General features: G+C 41.7%; 1 long non-coding RNA gene across 24 annotated transcripts in view; it reads left to right on the top strand.

Moving 5' to 3' along the window:
- LOC147358454 (uncharacterized) overlaps positions 1 to 25,155 on the top strand; it is a 461,639-nt gene that overhangs the window by 323,563 nt on the left and 112,921 nt on the right. For 21 of the 24 annotated variants that reach the window (XR_015142270.1, XR_015142287.1, XR_015142276.1 and 18 more), the window contains one exon: positions 24,313 to 24,359. The exons of the other annotated variants lie outside the window; for them this stretch is intronic. This is a non-coding gene — a long non-coding RNA (uncharacterized LOC147358454). The remainder of the gene's footprint in view (positions 1 to 24,312; positions 24,360 to 25,155) is intronic. 24 annotated transcript variants of the gene reach the window in all.

Below are 25,155 nucleotides of genomic sequence, written 5' to 3'. Positions count from 1 at the left end.
CATCAAGAGGCTTTTTAGTTCCTCTTCACTTTCTGCCATAAGGCTGGTGTCATCTGCATATCCGAGGTTCTTGATATTTCTCCTGGCAATCTTGATTCCAGCTTGTGCTTCTTCCAGCCCAGCGTTTCTCATGATGTACTCTGCAGAGAAGTTAAATAAGCAGGGTGACAATATACAGCCTTGACGTACTCCTTTTCCTATTTGGAACCAGTCTGTTGTTCCATGTCCAGTTCTAACTGTTGCTTCGTGACCTGCATACAGGTTTCTCAAGAGTCGGGTCAAGTGGTCTAGTATACCCATTTCTTTCAGAATTCTCCACACAGTCAAAGGCTGTGGCATAGTCAATAAAGCAGAAATAGATGTTTTTCTGGAACTCTCTTGCTTTTTTGATGATCCAGCGGATGTTGGCAATTTGATCTCTGGTTCCTCTGCCTATTCTAAAACCAGCTTGACCATCTGGAAGTTGACGGTTTATGTATTGCTGAAGCCTGGCTTGGAGAATTTTGAGCATTACTTTACTAGCATGTGAGATGAGTGCAATTGTGTGGTAGTTTGAGCATTCTTTGGCATTGCCTTTCTTTGGGATTGGAATGAAAACTGACCTTTTCCAGTCCTGTGGTCACTGCTGAGTTTTCCCAATTTGCTGGCATATTGAGTGCAGCACTTTCACAGCATCATCTTTCAGGATTTGGAATAGCTCCACTGGAATTCCATCATCTCCACTAGCTTTGTTCGCAGTGATGCTTTCTAAGGCCCACTTGACTTCACACTCCAGGATGTCTGGCTCTAGGTGAGTGATCACACCATCATGATTATCTTGGTTATGAAGATCTTTTTTGTACAGTTCTTCTGTGTATTCTTGCCACCTCTTCTTAATATCTTCTGCTTCTGTTAGGTCCATACCATTTCTGTCCTTTATCGAGCCCATCTTTGCATGAAATGTTCCTTTGCTATCTCTAATTTTCTTGAAGAGATCTCTAGTCTTTCCCATTCTGTTGTTTTCCTCTATTTGTTTGCATTGATCGCTGAGGAAGGCTTTCTTATCTTCTTGCTATTCTTTGGAACTCTGCATTCAGATATCTGCTTATGTCTTTCCTTTTCTCCTTTGCTTTTCGCCTCTCCTTTTCACAGCTATTTGTAAGGCCTCCCCAGACAGCCATTTTGCTTTTTTGCATTCCTTTTCCATGGGGATGGTCTTGATCCCTGTCTCCTGTACAATGTCACGAACCTCAGTCCATAGTTCATCAGGCACTCTATCAGATCTAGGCCCTTAAATCTATTTCTCACTTCCACTGTATAATCATAAGGGATTTGATTTAGGTCAAACCTGAATGGTCTAGTGGTTTTCCCTACTTTCTTAAATTTAAGTCTGAATTTGGCAATAAGGGGTTCATGATCTGAGCCACAGTCAGCGCCCAGTCTTGTTTTTGCTGACTGTATAGAGCTTATCCATCTTTGGCTGCAAAGAAATATAATCAATCTGATTTTGGTGTTGACCATCTGGTGATGTCCATGTGTAGAGTCTTCTCTTGTGTTGTTGGAAGAGGGTGTTTGCTATGACCAGTGTGTTCTCTTGGCAAAATTCCATTAGCCTTTGCCCTGCTTCATTCCATGTTCCAAGGCCAAATTTGCCTGTTACTCCAGGTGTTTCTTGACATCCTACTTTTGCATTCCAGTCCCCTATAATGAAAAGGATATTTTTTTTGGCTGTTAGTTCTAAGAGGTCTTGTAGGTCTTCATAGAACCATTCATCTTCTTCAGCATTACTGGTTAGGGCATAGACTTGGATTACTGTGATATTGAATGGTTTGCCTTGGAAATGAACAGAGATCATTCTGTCGTTTTTGAGATTGCATCCAAGTACTGCATTTTGGACTCTTTTCTTGACCATGATGGCTACTGCATTTTTTCTGAGGGATTCCTGCCCACAGTAGTAGATATAATGGTCATCTGAGTTAAATTCACCTATTGCAGTCCATTTTAGTTCGCTGATTCCTAGAATGTCGATGTTCACTCTTGCCATCTCCTGTTTGACCACTTCCAATTTGCCTTGATTCATGGACCTAACATTTCCAGGTTCCTATGCAATATTGCTCTTTACAGCATTGGACCTTGCTTCTATCACCAGTCACATCCACAACTGGGTAATGTTTTTACTTTGGCTCCATCCCTTCATTCTTTCTGGAGTTTTCTCCACTAATCTCCAGTAGCATATTGGGTACCTACTGACCTGGGGAGTTCCCCTTTCAGTATTGTATCATTTTGCCTTTTCATACTCTTCATGGGGTTCTCAAGGCAAGAATACTGAAGTGGTTTGCCATTCCCTTCTCCAGTGGTCCACATTCTGTCAGACCTCTCCACCATGACCCACCTGTCTTGGGTGGCCCCACAGGGCATGGCTTAGTTTCATTGAGTTAGACAAGGCTGTGGTCCTAGTGTGATTAGATTGACTATTTTTCTGTGATTATGGTTTCAGTGTGTCTGCCCTCTGATGCCCTCTTGCAACACCTACCGTCTTACTTGGGTTTTTCTTACCTTGGACGTGGGGTATCTCTTCACGGCTGCTCCAGCAAAGCGCAGCCGCTGCTCCTTACCTTGGACAAAGGGTATCTCCTCACTGCCACCCCTCCTGACCTTGAAAGTGGAGTAGCTCCTCTAGGCCCTCCTGTGCCCATGCAGCCACCACTCCTTGGGGTGATTGTTTATCTGGTGTTAAGTAGTTTCCTCACCTCCATGTTCTTGTCAGTACTCAGATGAATCCTTGAGGGGAGCTTTTTACAAATCTCCAGGGTTCTCTCTTGGCCTCTGCTAACTCCAAGGTTTCCTTATTTTGTCTTTTATGACCTAGCCTTGAGTTTGAGCAAGCTCTGTAAAATGGTGAAGGACAGGGAAGCCTGGCGTGCTGCAGTCCATGGGGTTGCAAACTGTCGGACAGGACTGAGTCAGTGAACAACGAGATGCGTATGGCGGGGAGGGGAACATAGACTTCATTCCTCAATGGCAATGTATCATAACACATTTTAAGAAGAACGTGGGATAGTATATAGAGCGGTATGATCACCTTTAGAAAATATAAACCTGCCACATCTTGTTTATATTTTTACCTTTTTCTTACTTTATTGAATTGATAAAGTTTGCTTTGTTCTATTTTCCCTCACTACTGACTTCAAAGTTATACATCTTACTTTTAGTTATCAGTGATGGCTTAAAATTTTTTTGGACAGGCATATGTAAACTTATATCTTTCTTAAGATGTAACTTCAACTTAACAAACTTGAAGTTAATTCATATCTAGTTCTATCAAACAAGGCAAAAAATAGCACACTTTTACTTCCCCTCTTCCTGCTTGTACTGCCATAAAACATGTTGCAATTGACTGGACTTTTATGTTTGTTATTAAAGCACATTTAAAAAATCAGTATTTACTTTATGTTCTGATTTCCTTTTGCTTGCTGAGAGGTGATAGAGTGAAATGCTTAATTTCACTGAGGGATGAGGCAAACTGGACTTGTTAGAATCTTACTAGAAGTGTGACTGTAATTACCATCGAGCATCAAGTATTTTGTCTTCAATATGGGAGAAGGGTCTAAAATATTACTTACCTAATAGAAAAGGTAAATGAGATGATGTGCATAATGCACTTGGCAAAATGCTGACACTTAGTAAATTTTCAGTATTGTTTGAAACATTACCAAAGGTTTATAAATATTTAAATATAAAAGCTTCTTGTATTTTCCTTGGTATTGATATCTTTTACTGCTAAAGATCTTTAAACTTTTTTTTTAAATTAATCTTGTCTTCCTCCCCAGGCTTTACATGACGAGTACACTGGGTACACAGATTGGGTTTGTTGTGCAAGTACTGACATTGCTAAATATCCTAAATACTTGGATTACTCTTGTCAGCTAAATAAGGCTATTCTCAATGAAAATTGCAAGAAACTTTTATAAAAATCACAAGAGATTGATTCTGACATTGACAGTTTGAACCAGAATCCGTCATTTATCCTTGCTACAAGATTAGAATATTTTGAATGGCATTTAGGCATGTGTCATAAATGGAATAATATATGTCAGGATGAGGGAATAGACCATAAATTGGTGATCCTTTTATTTTCCCTGGAAATTTTTTTACCATCAGTTATTATCCAAAAATTTTGCTCCATTTTATTTCTATTTTAATCTCTTTCTCTTTCCTTTTTCTGGTATTTCTAATGACCACTCAATCTCTTACCTAGCTAAGACCCCTTGGGTACAGTTGGGTAGCAATTATTAGAGGTTCAGGCTTAAAAGAATCAGAAATGCTGTAAGCTACAGAGATGATTCAGGGTCATCTTTGCAGCCCCATGTACTGTAGCCCGCCAGGCCCTTCTGTCCATAGGATTCTCCAGGCAAAAATACTGGAGTAGATTGCTGTTCCCTTCTCCAGGGGATCTTCCCAACCCAGGGATCAAACCCGGGTCTCCCACATTGCAGGCAGATTCTTTACCATCTCAGCCACCAGGGAACCCCATAAGTAACAGCACATGTTACCTATCAGGGATGAAAGTGGGAAGGCAAAAGTGTGGTGGGTTCAGCAGTAGGTGGATGGGCATTGTTGTGGCAATGGTAGTATAGCTATACGAGGCAAAAAGGCATCATGAGTCACCATTATGTCTCTAAATCTGGAGGTTACAAAATAGCTTTGGTATTTTGTAAAATAACCTATGGGACAAGTCAAATTGCTCTGCCTAGACAGTGACTCCAGGCTGACTGGTTATCGTGGGGATGGAAGTTTGCGATCAGGAGGATAACTCCAGGAGAAATTCTGCTTGCATATGGATTTGGGAGGGTTTATACCGATTCTGAGAAGATTGCACGGGTCATCTGAAGAGTCATCGGTCCTTTGAAGCACGTGGGAAAAGAGGAGCGTACTACACATCGTATATATGAGCAGACCTATTTATTGGCACAAAACTCATTTCCTGTGACTCATCTGTTCTGAAGAAATTACTGGGTAGAGAGAAAAAATAGAATAGGGGCCAAAAAATGGTTCTTTAAGACTGCCTTGGTGTGAAATCTAACTCTAAAACCTACTAGTTATGTCTGTGTGGGCAAGTTATTTAATTTTTCTCTGCCTCACTTTTCTCATCCATTAATGGATTTAATATTAGCTAACTTAAAAGGCTAATGTGAGCATTTAATGAGACAATACAGGCAAAATATTTATAACCATGCTGTTCACATCCTAGGCACTCAGTAAATATTATCAATCATTCTTAACACTTCAGAGACTGAGGGTAGGGACATGGAGAGTAAGTGCAGAGTATTTGGAATATGTTCTCATACCTGTGATGAGTTTAAAATTTAATTGTATCTCAGACTGTCTTTAAGGATTACTGTTGGTACACAGATTATTGGGGCTTCCCCGGTGGCTCAGAAGGTAAAGAATCTGCCTGCAATGTGGGAGACCCAGGTTCAGTCCCTGGGTCAGGAAGATCCTCTGGAGAAAGGAATGGCTACCCACTCCAGTATTCTTGCTTGGAGAATTCCATGAACGGGAGCCTAGTGGGCTACAGATTGGCAAAGGAGAGAGTCCAGTGCAAGTTTTAAAGAACACAGCTCAAGGCTTTTTGAGTTCTGGATATAGGCTTTGAGAAGTCACCCTAGTTTTTTAAGCCTCAGGTTTTCCTTTTCTTACTGAAAAGAATATTAATCTCTGTTCTTACTACCTCACAGGCTTGTCAGAAGATGGAATGCTTTATAAATTATAAAGTGCTATAGCTGTCTCACATCCTTTTGGGGAGCAGCTGTGTATAAATTATAAATAAAAAGTACTATGCAAATATAAGGAATTATTACTGTTGTATATTGTGGATGTGCCATTCTGAGATCTGCATCCACTGAACATCAGTGTGTGTGTCTGTGTTTGCCTATGTCAGAAGATTCTTATTTCTAAATAACTCTGCTTGCATGTGTGTGAATGAAATGTATATGTATTGAACAATGTAATGCCTTATGACAAGCTGATTGTCCTAGAAGGAAAAGGAAAAGAAAACTCTTGCTGTTACTGCTGCTGCTAAGTTGCTTCAGTCGTGTCCAACTCTGTGCGACCCCATAGACGGCAGCCCACCAGGCTCCCCCGTCCCTGGGATTCCCCAGGAAAGAACACTGGAGTGGGTTGCCATTTCCTCCTCCAATGCATGAAAGTGAAAAGTGAAAGTGAAGTCGCTTAGTCATGTCCGACTCTTAGCGACCCCATGGACTGCAGCCTACCAGGCTCCTCCATCCATGGGATTTTCCAGGCAAGAGTACTGGAGTGGGGTGCCATTGCCTTCTCCGAAGAAAACTCTTAAGTTGGGCTAAAAAATCAAATCATCTGACAGTCACATTCTACCAGAATGCCCAAGCACAGCTGGCTGAAAACACAGCAGCCATTCATCAGTCAGCCCTGAGAGACAGTGACTGATATGAAATGCAGGTTGCTTGGAAGAGCAGCTCATTGAATGCAGAATGGTCTTGGGAATATATTGTCAGGTTTATAGCTAATTGTCATTTACACTAAAATGTTCTTCTCGGGCAAACAGAGAGTAGCCTTGTTACGGTGCACCAATTTTGACCCTTTGGGGACTCTATCCTTGTCTTTGGTTTTGCTTTGGGTTTGAGCGGTAAAGAGGCACTGATATATTATATTTGACTTAATCTGATGAGAGATGGTCTCATGAGGTGTCCATATTTTCTTAATGAAGTCTGTACTTTTATACTTGAAGAAAAAAGCCAGTACTCTTTGGTTCTTGCTTATTTCTCCACTTTTACCTCTTCCTGCTCAGTGTTCGCAATTTGCACTCCAGCCTTCTGAACAATTTAGGGTTCCCTGAGCAATTTTTTCCTGCTTTGAACAGATTGTTCCTTTTGCCTGCAACATTCAAACCTTAAAACTTATGTCTTCACTCTCCTCCAGCAAGTCTTCTCTAGCTCTACAAGATTAGATCATGAGTCCCTACTATGTGGTCTCCCACGGTGGCTGGAATGGTAACTGTGATCTGGACCATAATTTCTTGTTTACTTTTCTGCCTCTCCAACTAGACTGTAAGTAAGCTGTTATTGGATAAATTGAACTTCAGTTTTAACTGTGTTATTGTCTTTGTAGCCTTAATCACGACTGCTTCTCTAAAGCTTATTTTCTTTACCTTTAAAAATATTAGACTAATACCTTCTCTTTTAACCTTGCAGAACATTATGAGGATGAAAAACACACAAATGTGAAAGTGAACTGAAAGCAAAACCAACATAAATGTAAAAATTTTTTTTGAAAAGTGCTATAGAAATAGGGCATTTAAAATTGTTTTGTCTTTTTGACATAAAAATTAAACATTGGTATTCTCCCTCAGAAGAAGATCTGACAGAGAGATTGGGGGACTGGGTTACTATTGAATTAGAAGAGGTTATCGATTCCTTAGAGATTAGAAATAAAATCAGTTTTATGATTCTGGATCTTGGGTTTAGCCAGCTGGGAATCTGCTGCTTCCATGGCACATTGCCAGATAAATGTAGCAGACATTAAGTTACTCTGTTAACAAATTGTGACATCTACATTAAGTTACTCTGTTAACAAATTGTGACAAATCTGCTTTGGGGGAATCACTGTAATTAGGAACTTGGAAATGGTTTTGATACAGTGAGTGAGTGTGGTGATGAAGTCTTATTTATGAAAACACTGTTTTTTCATAAGTTTGAGAGGGCCCCCCAAATAATAGCCCTCCTTCTATTTTAAGTATTGTATCCATTGGGAATTGAAACAAAAGAGTAAGGCAGACTAGAGAGAAAAATGTCACCGCTAAACTCATCATGGAAGCTGCAACTTCTAACTATACATAAATGAGCTTATTAACACTGAATCTAGAAAACCTGGTTTTCACTCAGCCGCAGGTATTACTGGACCCCTGTGAAACGATCAAAAATGCAGAGGCGCAGGGCGACACACACATTCTTTTAGGGAGGACTGGCACCTTTCCAGATACTTTTTCCCAACTGATAATCAGATGACGCCTCTTCTAGAGAAGACTGAGTCAGAGCGTGGGATGAGTGCAGGAGTTTATTCTGGTCAGACCTTCTCCTCATGTGAGCATGAGAAAACCACACATACCAAAAAACAAACACAGGAGTGGGAAGGAAGCAATGCCTGCTTGACATGGACTATCAATTGGTTCCTCCTGGGGAGCACCGTTTCTAAAGAATTACTTGTTCACAGACTTTAGCCGAGTGATTGACTTGCCAGGGAGCTATGGATAGAATACCATCGCTTGTCTCAGACCTCACATCTCTAAGAAAGAGAACCCTGACATAATAGGAATGAAAAGCTTCTTGCCACTATATTAGACATCGAAGCTTTTCTGTACCAGAAAACTAGGCTCACAGTTGTTAAAGCCATCCAATAATTCATAACGCTAAACACTGACTTTGTGCCATAAGTTTTGCATCTCTCACAATGACCCAGATAGGTGGTATTATTCCCATGTTTTGGATATGGGAACCAAGGCTCAGAGAGGTCACTTGCTCAAAATCATAAAGAGAACAAATGAGATTCACAGTCAAGCTTGGGGAAATCTAAAGCTCATTCTGTTTCCTCTTTTTTGTGAAAATGAAGCAAAATATAATCAGAAAATGGAGAACTTTGGTTCTTTCTACAGCTGTTCTCTGACTTGGATGGGCATGGATAGTGTGATTTTATATTAAAGCCAGGTCCATGTTAAAGCTTTATTTGTGGGCCCTGTTTTGTTTCTCTGGCTGTGTGTTAATTTCTCCATCAGTCTGTGTGAGATGAGTAGCAGTTAGGGCACAGGATGACGATGATGGTGGGTTAGAATGGAAAAATGTTGGCAGCAACAAGAATTTTATTTTACAGCTATAATTATGCCACGCTTGGCTGCTCAAATAATAATGAATGAAATGTGTCATTTAGAAAGGACTGGAAAGAACTCCAACCCAGTCACAGAGATCACTTAGGAAATTTGTCTCTGTATTCTGAAATTTCAGCAAGATAAATTAGAGCCACTGTGAAGATGTATCGAATGTACATTTGTGTATAAACTGTTGCTTTGTAGTTCATGCTAGGGTCCCTATATATCCTGACCTAAATGGCATTTTCTCTCCCATGATGCTGAGTATACACAGCTATAAAAGAAAAACCTACTGTTCTCCTCCTGTGTGTTTCTCCTTTACTTTTGTACTACTTAACAAAGCTTCGCTTCTGACACTTTTGGTCACCAAATATGTGGAGCTTTTCACCCACAGCAATCGGTTCTTGGCAGCAGCAGCTGGGCGTCCTGCAATTTAACTCACTTCTGACACTGTTTACCTGGAAATGTTAAGCTTTGGAGAGGAAAAGTAGAATGTGGCTTTGGGGTGGATATTCTGAGTGATAAAATAATCAGAACAAAAGTTGTCTCCTACTGTGCTGGATTTCTGCCTTTGTCCCTCCAGATACAGACCTTTCCCCTTTGCACCTTGCTCTCTGTGCTGGGATCCTGACCTGTGTGAGTTACATAAACAAAGCATGTGTAGCTCCTGGAGCCTGGTAGGGTATAGCCAGTGGGGAGAAAGGAGAATACATCTCTCTAGTTATTTCACTGTGAGGTCACCTGGGGCCAGTTGTGCCTGTGAAAGAAGATCTTTGCTCTTCTCAGCGTAGCCTGATCTTCATGTTTCTGTCCTGCTGGTTTCTTTACATAATCCCTCCCACCTTGCTTCTTTTCAGGCTTTTTGTAATCACAGCCATGATGCTGCCAGTATCAGGCTCCCGAACTCTCTCTTGTGGTTCCTCGGATCTCACACCTTTGCAATGAGTCCCTTGGCAAATCAGCAGCTCTGGGCTTATTTTAATTTGGCCGTTCTGTTGTTTTCACTTGAGATGCCGAACAGATACACCTATGCTCGACAGTTCACAAGAAGATGTGTTTGTGTTGAAACACTTTCGGCATCTCTGTCAAGTGCTTTAAAATTTATTTTCTTTTTCATTAGTTTCACAATAGCCTCATGAGGTAACAGGTCAGCTGCTGTTATTCCAGTTTTGTAAAGGAAACCAAACCTTTAATAAGACATGTTCTGGGTCACACTACAAACAAGCTACACTTGAACCTGGGTCTGTTGACTCTAATCATTGCCTCTTTATTCTCTCACACCTTGATTTATCAGAAGCAAACTAATTTGATTAAAGTGATTGCATTTTGCAATCTTTTTGTTCTCTAAACCAATAGCTAGGTGTTATAGCAATAGGCGTAAGCAGATGAAGTTTTCCATTAAATAGATGCAACAGACATTTGGTAACATCTGAACAGAGAAATGAAAATTGTGTTAGTGGGCAAATAATTAATCTACTCTGCATATGAAGAGCTACCTTAGATAGATTGCAAAAATGGGGGACAAAATGATTATAGATATGTTTGTACATCTTAAAACAACAAACAGTTCAATATGATTTATATAGTTGAGATAGGCTAAAACCTCACTAGTATGACTAGACTAGCTGAGTCATTTGTCTTAGCAAGTATCTTGTTATTGGCAATCAATAATGCAGCCTAGATGACTGATGGCTTTGTTTTCTAGCGGTGCCTCAGCTAGTCTAAATTATTTATTTGACATATTGCCTCTTGGCAGATATAAGGAAACCACCAATAATATGTTTGTATTGCTTGGGTGTGTACATCTGAGAGGGAAAAATGAGTCTTTTCTTCCTGTCCCTGATCTTGGGGCATATTACATAGGTAGTGATGTGTTTCCTAGAATTGTCATGTCATCTACTATATGTACTGCGAAGAATGAGACCATGAGGTTTTAAAAGTACCATTTCTGGTTGTGTTAAAAATGGGATAAACTTCATTACCATCAAGAGCACAATTCATTGGCAGATATCTGACTTCTTCCCAGCCACAGTGAATATATATCGGTCCAGGGCTCTATGTACCATACTCCACTGTGATTTATATGTTAAGATGTCTTTCTTTCCCAACAGACAGGGAAGTCTTTGAGGACAAGAACTGTGTCTTATTTATCTTTATAATCCCAGTGCCTGGCACAGAGTCTGATATACAATAGTTACTCAATAAACTGTTTGTTGATGAATGCAATTCAGGAATGAATGAATCAGGCAAAGACTTTGTAGCCTTTGCCATAGGTTTAGAAGTTATTAACCTCATTAAATAAAGTACTGCTTTGAAGAGAGGCATAAATTAGAAATCAAATCTATTTTTTATTTCTTTGAATTTCAGGGACAATAGGCAAGTTATTTAACCACTTTAAGCTTCAGTCTTTATGCAAAAATAAGAAGACAATACTTTCTTCATAGTATATGGGAATTCAAATGTAATCATGGATTTGAAGACCTTGGTAAACTCTAAATGGCCATATAAATAAGAAATTCATGTGAGAGTAGTGTTTTCCTATTAAACTTTCTTTACCAAAATAATAGTAACAAAAAACCCAGCTCTGATTTGTAGCATTTGCCAATTTTTATGGCATAAATACTCCCTCCATGGCTGATTTCAGACTTACAAAGATTTGAAAACCAGCTAACAAAATTCCTGAATATTTGACAACTGGCTCTTGTGAACTGGCATCTAGATACCAGTGGATGAGAAGAAGGGATTTGGTTTATATGAGTAAGAAATGTGATGCCCTTAGTATTTATTGGCATATGGAAGAGAGTCCTGTCTTTTGAGAGGGGAAAAAGTAGCAGGAAGTTTCTGGCAGGAACAGATAGAGACTTCAGACCTTTACCGAGTTGATTAATATGACACTGTTGTCATGATTATCTTAGTGACAGAGAGGTATCCAGAAGTTCTGTCACCTTTAACAGAGTTTGGGGGCACCAAAAATTGATTCATGTAACAAATTTTATTTAGCTTGAGGGACAGAGAGTTACTGTTTGAAAAGTACTAAAATAGGGAATCAGGAGATTTGGGATCCAAGGAATAGATTCACATTGGCCTTTTTCAGGTAAAGGGGGTTTAATGGAAGGACACTGTGGAACTGACCAGGAGACGTCAGAATCCAGGATAGTTCTATGGATATATCTTCTCTTGGTCTTCATGATCTCTCATGGTATCTTGGTTTTTCTATTCATCCACTTCATCTTTTCCATGCTTTAGTAATGTGATAGACATGCAAATGTGCTAGAGGCCACATTTTTGTCTGATGGGCTTAGCTACCCTAATCCATATTCATAGAGACATATCAAAAGCTTAGTGTGCCTAAGGTAATGTGTAAGTCAGAAAGTGATTCTCAACTATTAGTGTGCATTAGAGTCACCTGGAGAGTTAGTGAAAATCAGATTTTGAGAATATAGCTAGAGTCACTATAATTCCGGAGAAGGCCACTCCAGTACTCTTGCCTGGAAAATCCCATGGACGGAGGAGCCTGGTGGGCTGCAGTCCATGGGGTCGCTAAGAGTCGGACATGACTGAGCGACTTCACTTTCACTTTTCACTTTCATGCATTGGAGAAGGAAATGGCAACCTACTCCAGTGTTCTTGCCTGGAGAATCTCAGGGACGGGGGAGCCTGGTGGGCTGCGGTCTATGGGATCGCACAGAGTCGGAAACGACTGAAGCGACTTAGCAGCAGCAGCAGCACTATAATTCAGTCTCTGAGGGTGAGCCCAGGAAAATAAATAGCATAGATGATCTGATGCAGGTGGTTGGGAAAAGACATTTGGGAGAAGAAAAAAAGAACTGCCAATTTTTTAGTACCGTACCTTTCATGGTTGGGCTTTATCTTCTAGGTCAGTGGTTCTCAACTTTGGCTGCATACTGGAATCACCTGGGAGCTTTAAAAAATGTACTGGTGCTTGACATTCAAAACATTCGAATTTAATTAATCTGGGATGTGGTCTAGCATCAGGATTTTTAAAAAAACTCCTCAAGTGACTCTAATGTGCAACCAAGTTTGAAAACCACTGTGCTATGGGGAGCTTCTGAAGGTTTTAAGCAGGTAAGGTGTTTAAGAGGGAGGTGGTCAATTTTACATGTGAATTACTCTAACAGCCAAGTAAAGGAACTGAGAGCTATAATACTGATAGCCTCCAACAGGAATGGAAGGACAGGATGTTGGAACCAGAAAATGGGATACTCAAATTTAAGATTTCTAAGGTGGGGGACAAGTTCCAGCTGGATATAAGATCTGGAGTGTGGCCATGGGCTTGAGTGGTTGTATTAGAAAACAAGAAGAGGTCACTGGTGTTCAGAAGGTCACTGAACAGAGAGTCTGGGCTAGATGGTGACCACGAGAAGAGTTAGAAGGGATAGAGTCTGTTTAAGAACAGCAAAGAAATATGGTTTTTACACAAGGATGGAAGAATAATAATGGTCTGGAGTGTGTGCCTGCTAAGTTGCTTCAGTCATGTCTGACTCTGTGAGACCCTTTGGACTGGAGCCTACCAGGCTCCTCTGCCCATGAGATTCTCCAGGCAAGAATACTGGAGTGGGTTGCCATGCCCTCCTCCAGGGGATCTTCCTGACCCAGGGCTCAAACCCGTGTCTCCTGCAGTTCCTGCATTGCAGGCTGATTCTTTACCGCTGCTATGGAGAAGGGTGTGATGACACAGGAAGCATTCTGACCCTACAAGGTGATTCTGGGAAGAGAAGGAGGTGACTGTGTGCATGAGAGAGAAGGAAAAAGAAGAGGAAAGGGGTTACTGACCATCATTATCTAAGAGAGAGACAGTATCAGTGAAGTCATGGATGGAGAGAATATTCTAGGGTCAGGTATACCTTTTAACGACTGAAAGAGTTTTAGAGAGCACATTAGGAATGTCAGAATGAAGACTGAGTTTGGGGTTGGGGTGGTCACTAGGGCTGCTCACAAATATTACAGTTATCTCTTCTTCAGGGAATATGGCATAACTGTGTGCCTGAGTCCAAGCTCACTCTGCTCACCGTACTACAGGCCAGTGAATCCGAGAGACGAGGTGTTGAGGCAAGGAAAACGACTTTATTTGGAAAGCCAGCTGACCGAGAAGATGGCAAGCTAGTGCCTCAAAATAACCATTTTATCTGGGTCTGGATGCCAGGTTCTTCTATAAATCAGAGATGGGAGGAGATGAGAAAGCAAAGTAAAAAGGCCTTTAATCTTGAAAATGTCTCCTTGAATGGCAAACCTCAGGCAGGGGATATGTTCATCTCTTCCTTCCTGCCATCTATACAGGTGGGCAGGGTTCTGAACAAAGACACGTTAGTTTAACAGTCAGGCAGAGGGGCAGGGTCCTTTTAAGCAAGTCATTCTGTATGATTACAGTAATAAAAAGCAACAAAAAGCAAGTCAAAGAAATAGTTCCCAAACTGGAATCAGAACTGGCTTCTCTGCAACATTGTGCTTTTCGTCCTTCTGAAATTAAGGGTGTGCTCCTCTGGTTTGCCTGGACCAAGGTGACAAGTGAACAGAAGTGATGTGTGTGTTACTTCTGGAGGGAAGATTTAAGCGCTTGTTCAGGGTGTACTGTGTCCACTTCCCTGTGCCTTGGCAGCCACGGACATTTTAAACGGTGAAGCCACATCAGCTCGGGTTCCTGGAGACTGCTGCTGATCTATGATCGACACAAAGCAGGAACTGGGACTGAACCCTTGAGTTTTTTTAAGACCACTGAAATTTTGAGTTTGTTGGTTATCTCAGCATAACCTAGCTTGTTCTGACTGATATAGAAGTTGGTGTCTCAAAATGGTGCTGCCATTAAAAAAATTAAATATATGGCGTTTGCTTAGGGACTTAATGGTAAAATAAATAAATAAATAAGCTGTTTCAGACTAGAAAAGTGAAAATCCATACTATTCTGTGATAAAGCATTTGGTAAAACTGGCACTTGAGGTGACTTGGGAGGCAGACCATGTACCAGTGAATGTAAGTCCATGGTAAAAGTTCAGAGAACAAAACGTTAGTATCATGTGTTTGATGTAGATGGCTAATATTTAGGGGAAAGAGGGCAAATTTGCAAGCAGTTCAGTTCAGTCACTCAGTTGTATCCTACCTTTGAGACCCCGTAGTCTGCAGCATGCCAGGCTTCCCTGTCCATCATCAACTTCTGGAGCTTGCTCAAACTCATGTCCATCGTGTCGGTGATGCCATCCAGCTATCTCATCCTCTGTCATCTCCTTCTCCTCCTACCTTCAGTCTTTCCCAGCATCAGGGTCTTTTCCAATGAGTCAGTTCTTTGCATCAGGTGGCCAAAGTATTGGAGCTTCAGCTTCAGCATCAGTCCTTCCAATGAATATTCAGGACTGATTTACTTTAGAATTGACTGGTTTGATAACTTGCAGTCCAAGGGACTCTCCAGAGCCTTCTCCAACACCACAGTTCAAAAGCATCAATTCTTTGGCGCTCAGCTTTCTTTATGGTCCAACTCTCACATCCATACATGACTACTGGAAAAACCATAGCTTTAACTAGATGGAGCCCTGTTGGCAAAGTAATATCTCTGCTTTTTCATAAACTGTCTAGGTTGGTCATAGCTTTTCTTCCAAGGAGCAAGCATTTTTTAATTTCATGGCTTCAGCCACCATCTGCAGTGATTTTGCAAAGGAGCAAATTTGCAAGCAGTAATGAAGGGAAATAAACTATATACACAAAAAGTACTTCACAGAAGAGTAAAAAGTTAAAGTGTTAGTCACTCAATCATGTCTAACTTTTGTAATCCCTTGGACTCAAGCTCTCCAGCCTCCTCTGTCCATGGAATTCTCCAGGCAAAAATACCATAATGGGTAGCCTTTCCCTTTTCCATGGGATCTTCCCATCCCAGGGACTAAACCAGGGACTCTTGCATTGCAGGCAGATTCTTTACTGTCTGAGCCACCAGGGAAACCCGCAGAGGAGTAAACGAGTTTCCAATTCCAAACAGAAAAAGATATAATTGAGAAAACTTGGGAACAGAGCAATTAAAACAGGATTAGAGCAAGCATCAAATTAAAAGTATGCCTATCACTCCCATTGTGGAATGGTTTACCTCAAAGTAAAGGTCTAACTAAGAATATGTTGTTCAATTTTGTGGTATAATACAGTACAGAGCTCTCTAACCACTGTCCTAGTTTTCTGGCAGTGTTAGCGCAAAAACGATGAAAGTCCAAGGCAAACTGGAAGGAGTCTGTGATAAATATTTTGACTGAATGAGAAATTAACCTTTGTGGTTTTAAGCTACGGAACTTTTTGGCATGCCTTGTTCCTACAACATAGACTAGCCTATTTAGACTGCTACAGGAAGGGAGGAATCACAGTGTGGGAAGAGAGGTGGGGAGCTGACCAGGGTACTCTATTCTGACTCCTAATGATGTATCCTCATACCTCAGAGTTCTAAATGGAACTCTGGGTCGGAATCCTGCCAGCTGATGTGGGAGGCATGTGAGTGCAGAAGGCAGATTTACTTTGACAACTTTTCATTTGTTTTTAAAGTGAACTCCCTATGGACCCTTACAATAATTTAATCCATCCCTTAAATTCACAGGCAAAGTTTCAGATGCACATCTATTGCATGGTATGTGGTATTTTTATCCTGTGAATTTTGGGGGAGGTTTAGCACCTGGGTCAGGCAGAGGTCTCTAGACCAGTTTGAACTGACTGGGGAAAGCATTTGTTGCATTTCTCTTCTCCCTTTGGAGGATAACCTGAGGCTCAGAATTACAGAGATTGAATGCGAATGAGATCTGGGACTTTTTATTTTTATTTACTTTTCTTGTTCAAATGAAATGAATATGCATTGTGCTAGGAAGGCAGACAGGGCTATTACCAGTGCAGCTGAGAACAATTAGTTCCTATTTGCTTAACACCATTTCTTAATGTGCAGTTGTAAAACTTTTCACAGGATGTTTTAAGTGTAATCAATTTTTCATTGTCGTTCCTAATAATTCAAAGAGCCTGACATTTGCAATCAAGCCCACTGTGGTCGATACCCATTTTCTCTTAGTTAAACAGGAATTTAACTCAGTGACACAAGTAGTGGCTTCTGGAAGGAATTCTGTGTATTTATTCTTTTCTGAGGGCTACACCAGATGCACGAGTTTGCAAGACAGACTGTCAGGATTGCAGGACCAGAGGGACTTAGTGCCATCAGCCCCTCAGCGCTCACAGCCTGGCTCTAAGCATTCCCGGAAGGTGCGCTTCTCTGCACCTCTGTCTCCTTGCTTACAGGGTGAGGAAGCCTTTCTTTCATAGAGTTGCATTGTTCATCATTTGTTTGCTCATGTCTGACTCTTTGCGACCCCATGGACTGAAGCAGGCCCCCCTGGACGTCACTATCTCTTGGAGTTTGCTCAGATTCATGTCCAATGAGTTGGTAATGCTATCCAACCAACCATCTCACTGACTGTCTCTCCCTTTTGTTTTCAGTTTTTTCTAGCATTGAGGTCTTTTCCAACGGGTGGGCTCTTCGCATCAGGTGGCCAAAGTATTAGGAGTAAGTAAACAATGCACTGTTAATCAGTATCTATTGCTCACTGTTAGCTGTAAGTGACAAAAAGAACCCAAATCAACAAAAACTAAAAGGGAATTTAGGGCCTTCAGAATATGTAATAGCCAAATGTGGCACCTCGGCATGTTGAATATTTTAAATTGAAGGAATTTGAGAAACAGCACAAGCAGGAAGGACTTTCTGACATTCCCCTGAAGCAAGTCTTAAGACCCTCTGTGAGAGGTGTGCACCCTTTACCTGGAGGAAAGAAGCATCCTTATTGCCAAAGATGAAGGGATACCACGAAGAATTGGAACAAACAGGCTCTGCTAAGTCTTCCCCTGGTTCATGGCTCTTAGCTCACACTTTTTGTCCTAGCACATTTTCCCATGACTTGCCACTCTTCATCAAAACTAGTATAAAAACACTAAGGTTGAATTGTTTCTTTGGCTCTTCATTTCTTGATGAAGACTCTCATGTCAGGTGAAACTTACATTAAATAAATTTGCTTGTGCTTTTCCTGTCTTCTGTTATAGGATGCAGCCGAGATGGGTATAGGAAAGATACTTTCCTTTTCTTCAGACTCAAAGGAAGTATATCTACAGTTTCAGTAATTTCAGGGACAGCTGAATCCAGGCACTCAAACGATGCAGGGGTCCTCTTTCTGCTGTTCATATCAATATGTGCTGGTCTCATTCTCTCCATTTTAGATTCAGGTTCTCAATCTGGGGTACCAAATGGGTCTGGAACCATGAGGAAGAAGAGTTTGGGGAGAGAAAAAACAGAGAAAAAGTGGCAAGTTAGTGACTTTTTCAGTAGTTCTCCTGGTTTACCTTCACACTACTTCCTTGAACATCTATCCAGTGTATTCTAAGCCAGGGACCCACAAGCTGCAGTCAGCCAGTGGAGCCGTGCCTGGCCCGCTGCCTGTTTTTGTAAGTGGACTGTCATCGGAATCCCGCCACACTTGCTCATCTATGTACTGTCTGTGGCTGCTTTTATGCTATGATGTCGTTGTCGATTAGCTGTTGACAGAGACCGCATGGTATGCAAAGCCAAAAATATTTAGTATCTAGCTTTTTCTAGTTTCCTGGCTTACTTATCAGATAGTATACAAGACACAACCCCTTGGGAAAACAGAAAAATATATTTCAGCTTGTACTTTTTCTCATTTTCTTTTTTAAAAGCTATTTATTTACTTACTTTTGGCTGTGCCGAGTCTCTATCGCTGCACGGGTGTTCTCTGGTTGGGGAGAGCAGGGTCGGCTCTCTGGCCGTGGTGCACTGGTTTCTCATTGAGGTGGCTTCCCTTGCAGCAGAGCGCGGGCTCTAGGGCACGAGGTCTCCAGTAGTTGCTGCACGCAGGCTCTAGAGCGCAGGGGCTTAGTTGCCCCACGGCTGAGGGGGGTCTTCCCAGACCAGGGATTGCGCCAGTGTCTCCTGCGTTGCAAGGTGGATTCTTAACCCCTGGACTACCAGGGAAGCCCTCATTTTCTTTTTCTTTTCAATTTCAGCTTTATTAAGGTATAATTGACATAAAATTAGGAGATATTAAAACTTTACATTGTACTGATTTGATATATGTATGTATTGTGAAGGGATCTAGTTAATCTTCATCACCTCACATGCTTATCTTTTACTATGAGAACAAAGTCTTCACTTAGCAAATTTCAATTATACGACACAGTGTCATGAACTATAGTCAACACTTATACATTCTGTCCTCAGACGATATTCCTCTTACAGCTGAAAATGTGTTCCCTTTTAGCAATATCTCCTCCCGCGTTTCATCTGTTCATCAATCTCCTAACCCCCTTCATCCCCTTGCAACCACTGTTTCTAGGTGTTAGATTTTTTTTTTTTTTTAGATTCCATAGATAAATGTTACTATGAAGTATTTGTCTGACTGGCTTATTTTATTTAGTATTATGGCCTCCAAATTCACTGATATTATTGCTGATGTCAGGATGTCCTTCTTTTCTGTTATTGAGTCATATTCTATTGTATATACCACACCGTTTTAATCTCATTTTCTTTCTAAAATATTGGAACAGTAAACTTTTCTAATACTTACTATATATCTTGACAGTATTTAGGGAATATATATGACTAAAATATATGTTTTATATAATATATACTATTTATATGACACTAAATATATATATATTAAATATATAGATATGTATGTATTCATATTAAATGTAACTATCTATAACATAATATCTAATTAAATATATAAATTATATTTATGGTATATTTGTTTAGTCAGTAAGTCATGTACAACCATTTTGTGACCCCATAGACCATAGTCCGCTGGCTCCTCTGTCCTTGGGATTGTCCAGGCAAGAACACTGGAGTTAGTTGCCATTTCCCTATGGTGTATTAACTATATATAAATATGTTATATAAACACATTAACAATATATAATAACAGTTTATATAAATATAAATTTATGTGTATATTCTGTATTAGTGCATAAAGAACTCAAAATTCTGTACCACCAGTACAGCACTTTCGGACCATATGCCTGTATTTAACTCTACTCTCCTTCCCATCCCAGCTGGCTATATGTTTGTTTCTTATGCAGACCTGTGCCTCTCACCTCTGCTTGATGAGGCGGCATGCTAAATCTGTTCATTTAGAGATAGATATAGAGCTACAAAAATGTGGCAGAAGGAAGAGTGAAGGAGGCAGGCTGTGTCTCTGATTATTGAAGCCAGGCGCATTGTAGAAGCATCAGAGGAATAAGCAATCAGATCTGTCTTATTTCTGAATTTTAAACGAGAATGGTATTTCTAGGCATTCTATCTATCTTGCCTGGGATTTGAACAGTTACAGGATTTCTGGCAGCAATTATTGATTTTTCAATATTTATAGAAAATGACACATGTTCTGTCAAAAGTGATATTTAGGAAGTGAGGTGAGTTCTATAAATCCAGAGGATTGGTGATTGTGCTACCAAGACAATTTGTAAAATGTGTTAAAGCTGATTAATAAGAAATAGAAATGCCAATGAGTTTGTTAAAGTGAAAGAATAAAGGGGTGCTGGCACCAAGTGGGAATACCTGAGGCTCGATTCTACAAGGACTGGCTGGGCTCAGCGCATGGAAGCCTGGATCAGCCTTTCGTCCTCCTCAGAAGATCTGGTTATGGGACAAAGAAACCTCGACTAGGGAGCAGTAGGTGTGTTCGAGGAGGGGGTCTGTTTCCCGATGTTCATTCTGTCAACCTGGCCCTCTTTTTTTGTAGGATTTGCTGCTTGGGTCTCTTGGATTTTTCCCTCACTTGAAACATACCTATGTGCGTGAGAGAGAAAGACTATTGTCATGAGGTGAAGATTCCTTAAGAAATATGGGTCCACTTGCATAAGCGGTTGGAAGAAAGGATGGAGATCCTAAATCTTCATTCTAACATGCGAGGCTCCTGGAACCTCTTAAAGTGGGTGGACCATGTTAACTCCAGCCAGTGCCAAGGCAGGCACTGGCCCCAAGGCTTCTGTTCTAAAAGTTTCACTGCAGAGAGGACCCGGGGCCAGCAAACTGGTGCTGCGCTGAATCTGTTGAAAGGAGTTGGGGGATGGGGAAGGAAGAGGAAGTTGATGTCTTTGACGAAACGATGGTTCAAATTCTTCCCTATCTCTGCTCACCTCCCTATGGCAAATTTGTGTCCTGGGGGAATGGAGAGAGAAATGTGTTCCAGAGTTGGGATACTGGAAACTTGGGTCAATTTGGGGGTGTCAGACTTGCCTGAGCATTACAAGTGAGGAAGCATTCTTCGCTCATAATCTGAAGAACATTTACGTTCTTGGCAAGGAGCTGTATGAGGGAAAAGAGCTCAGCCTCCTTGCTTCAGATGAGATAGGCAGCCCCGAGCAATTTGCCAAGCAATTTCCCACAGTTGTTGCGGGGTATGCCAGTTGCAGGAGGGCATCACTGGGCTGTGACTCCTGTGTTGAGACAAAGAAATTAGCTTTTTTGAGATGGGGGATTCTGAGAGGAGCAGCGAAAAGAAGGACTGTACAGGGAAAGGTTGGATTTCTTCCTTATGTGGGTAGGTGGGGGGCCTGAGTTGAAGCCGTTGTTCCCACCCATTAGTAAGGTGGGAGGGACACTAACCACACTTTGCAGTGTGCCATGCAGTGCTGTGCTGGCTTTCGAGGTCACAGATGTGAATTAGACATGTGATGTCTGTGATGATAGGCTTACTCAAGTGGGCAGTGAGAACAGGGGAGATGACTATGATCTTGGGGCATAATCTCCAAAAAATTCTTGGAATAGAACGTTGAAACTGATTCTTAGCAGGAGGTGAGGGACCTGGGGTTGTGTCTATGCAGAAAGCCCACTTGTGGGAAAGAACAGAGGTATCCTATTTGGGGAGAGGGCTCCGTGGGAGACAGCACCTAGCTGGAGTTCTTACAAGGTAGAAAAACTGCAGGTCAGAGTCGGACACGACTGAGCGACTGACCTGTTCTGATCTGATCAGATGGAAGGCCTCGAATGTCAGGTTAAGAAGTTTAGATGGTAGACAAAAATGCCATGAAGAACCATTACGAGATTTTGTAAAGGGGCAATATTACTGCGTTTTTATTTCATTGGGTTTATTTTGTTATGAGCCAAGATATACTGAAGGTCTAGAGGCGAGGTGATGTGGGTGAGAATTGCAGTAATCAGGATTTGTTAATAAACCTTATGCATACCCTCTGTAGCACTCGCCATGTGATCTGGAATTTGGACAAATGATATGCTTGCCTTTGCAGATAAAGTCCTGATAAAGTGTACCCATATCAGACCAGATGACTGAGATGGTTCAGATGGCATCTTTCTTCCTGCTGCAGGGAATTCTTTCTACCAGGGTCTTCTGCATCTCTACCCGCCTCTCTCCTTGCACAGGGAAGAAGGTGTGGATGGTGTGAAACGTGTGCCAGAAGGGCCTCCCCAAGGTGGTTCCAATAGTCTCCTCTGAGACGGATGAGCACAAGATGCTTTCCTGTCCTGCCACTCCATTTCCTCCAGGTTCTGCATCATTCAGTCCTGATCACTCAGGACGGGATTCAGTCCAGGAATCCACACATGGATGACCTAATAGCTTCCTCTCCATCTTAACCTCTCCTTGTCGCAAACACTACTGAGTCTATCCTTAGCCCTGATGGAGCAACTAACGCTTCACTTTACTTTCAAGCTCAGGTTAATTATCTTTCATGAGACGTCAGGGAGTCATCTCACGGCCTTCTCGAGTCTCACTGTGGTAGATCCTCAACATCTGGATTCCCTGACTTGGAGATCTGAAGTCTTGCCATGAGGGTTCCCTCTAACTCAGCTGTTGGAAGGACACATGTGGAAAGGCGGCCCCAGCCTGTGGCTGTAAAGGCGGCCAGGGGGCAGTAAGCAGCATGTTTAGTCCTTCTGGTGTGGAGCCAGGGTAGACAAATATCCTGGCCCCAACCTCTTCTCACGCTGTAAGGGGAACTCAGCCTTGCTTTCAGTGCTACAGATTGGCCCCTGCTTTGGTGGAGATTGCTTCTGAAATGAAAACACTAGCCCTGGCTGCTGATGGGAACAGCAGTGTCCGCTGAGGGGACGAGAAGACCAGTGGAGCCAGAGCTCTCTCCTGGAGTTTCTCGCCCCTCTCTCCTCCTCCCACCCTGCACCTGGGAGTCTGGGAATCTCCGCAGGCGAAGGAGAGAGTAAAGGCAGAAACCCGGAATGCAGGCATGCAGGCAGGAAAGAGAGCGAAAGCACTGGTTTGTTTCATGAGTTTTTCCCCTTCTCTTTGTGGGTTTGTTGGTTTTGTTTTCTTTTGATTTTATCACTGGCTCCCCTTTGGGGGCATAAAGCTTTCATCTAGCCAGGAAAACCTTTAGCTTCAGTGGTATGGTTATATGATTAGCTCTGGTTCAGGGAAGTCCCAGTTGCTCTCTCTGCTCCTGCACACCTGAGCCATTTACTCTCTGGACTCAGCCCTGTCCTGTGGAGGTCCAGGAACCCAGGTGAGATCCTGACGAACGTGAGATCCTGACGAACGCGAGAACTTGTGCAGGTAGATATTCAGGGTAGGAATTTGGCAGCATTTAATCAAGTGTGTGTATATATATATGTGTATATATATATATATGCATGTGGCTTATGATCCAGCAAGTCATTGCCTGAATACACTTTTCAAACAAATCCTTACATGGACCCGTAAGGGGACATTATTAGGATATTTATTGTAGCTTAGTTTGCGATGATTTGGAAGTAGTCTGGGTGGTTTAGATAGCCAGCCCCGGAGAAATAAATAGGGACAATGTAACAGGCTCCACCAAGGAGCGCCAACAGCATTTAGAAGTGAGATGCACACATAGCGACATGTGTAAATCTAGAAATGCAATACTAGACTTTTTAAAAAGTAAGACACAAACTGAGATTTATAGCATAACACTATAAGACACAAACTGAGATTTATAGCATAACACTATAAAAAATGCATTCAGAGAAAGCAGTGTTACATGTTTCTTTTTAAGAAGCCATACAAACCAAAGAGTAAAACATCAAATATATTAGAATATTTGGGGTAAAAGAGACTAAATAACACAGGAAAGAAGTCTTAGGCAAATGAGGGATGTTGGTGTGACAAGAAATGAAGAATGTATTGACCCTCTGAAAATCAGTTAAACAAAACCTGGTCAAAATCAGTTAATAAAGTTGTTGTTCCTGCCTTTCACCAATTTACCCCCAAACCTGATTGTTTCGAGCACTGATTTGCTTGAAATTCTTTAAAGTCAAACCGATTCCTTGAAAACACCTGGGCGACTATATGATTTGGTTCAGAACATTTATCAGTTTTTTATGCATCGTTCCACACACATTCTCGTCTTTTGTGGCAGCAAGTTCCCAGCCATCTTCACCTCTTCCTTCTCTTTATGTTTTTCAGGACAGATGGTTCTTCTCCGTGGATCACTGCTTGTCCCACCAGCTCAGGTCAGGCTTCCTCTCAGGACTGTTCAAGATCCCTTATGACATTATTGTATTACTCACACTTCTGTCACTCCTGTCTTTGCCTTCCAATCTTCATATTATGGGACAGCATTTCCTCCTTCATCTAATAATTTTATTAATTGTATTTTATGCAAGCCCCTGGGTCCGGTTTAAGGGGAAAAAATGTGGTCAAGCCTGTATTATTGCTACTGCAGGAGGCTCCCCAGGTGGCTCAGTGGTGAAAAATCCACCTGCCAAGCAGGAGACGGGGGTTCCATTCCTGGGTCGGGAAGATCCCCCGGAGGAGGTAATGGCAACCCCGTCCAGTATTCTTGTCTGGAAAATCCCATGGACTCTGGAGCCTGGTGGGCTATAGTCAATGGGGTCACAAACAGTTGGACATGGCTTAGTGACTAAACAATAACAACAGCTGCAAGAAATTACCATAAAATTGGTAGGTAAAAACAGCAGAAGTGTATTATTTGACACTTTTGGAGGTCAGAGGTCCAAAGCCAGTTTCCCTGGGCTAATATCAAGGCAGCAGTGGGCCTGTGATTATTCAGGAGGCTCAGGGGTAGAATCAGTTACCCTTGTCTTTTTCAGCTTCTAGAGGCTACCTGGATGGGCTTTGCTGCTGGCTCAGGTGGTAAAGAATCTGCCTGCAGTGCAGGAGACACTGGTTTGATTCCTGGCTCAGGAAGATCTGCTGGAAAAGAGGGAGGCTACCCATTCCAGTATTCTTGGGCTTCCCTTGTGGCTCAGCTGATAAAGAATCCCCCTGTAATGTAGGAGATCTGGG

Source organism: Bos grunniens, chromosome 15, assembly GCF_055505025.1.
Source record: "Bos grunniens cultivar Pamir isolate PY7600 chromosome 15, Bosgru_T2T1.0, whole genome shotgun sequence".
NCBI lineage: Eukaryota > Metazoa > Chordata > Mammalia > Artiodactyla > Bovidae > Bos > Bos grunniens.
The sequence above is the reverse complement of the archived record's forward strand: the minus strand, read 5'-3'. Positions and strand labels throughout refer to the sequence as shown.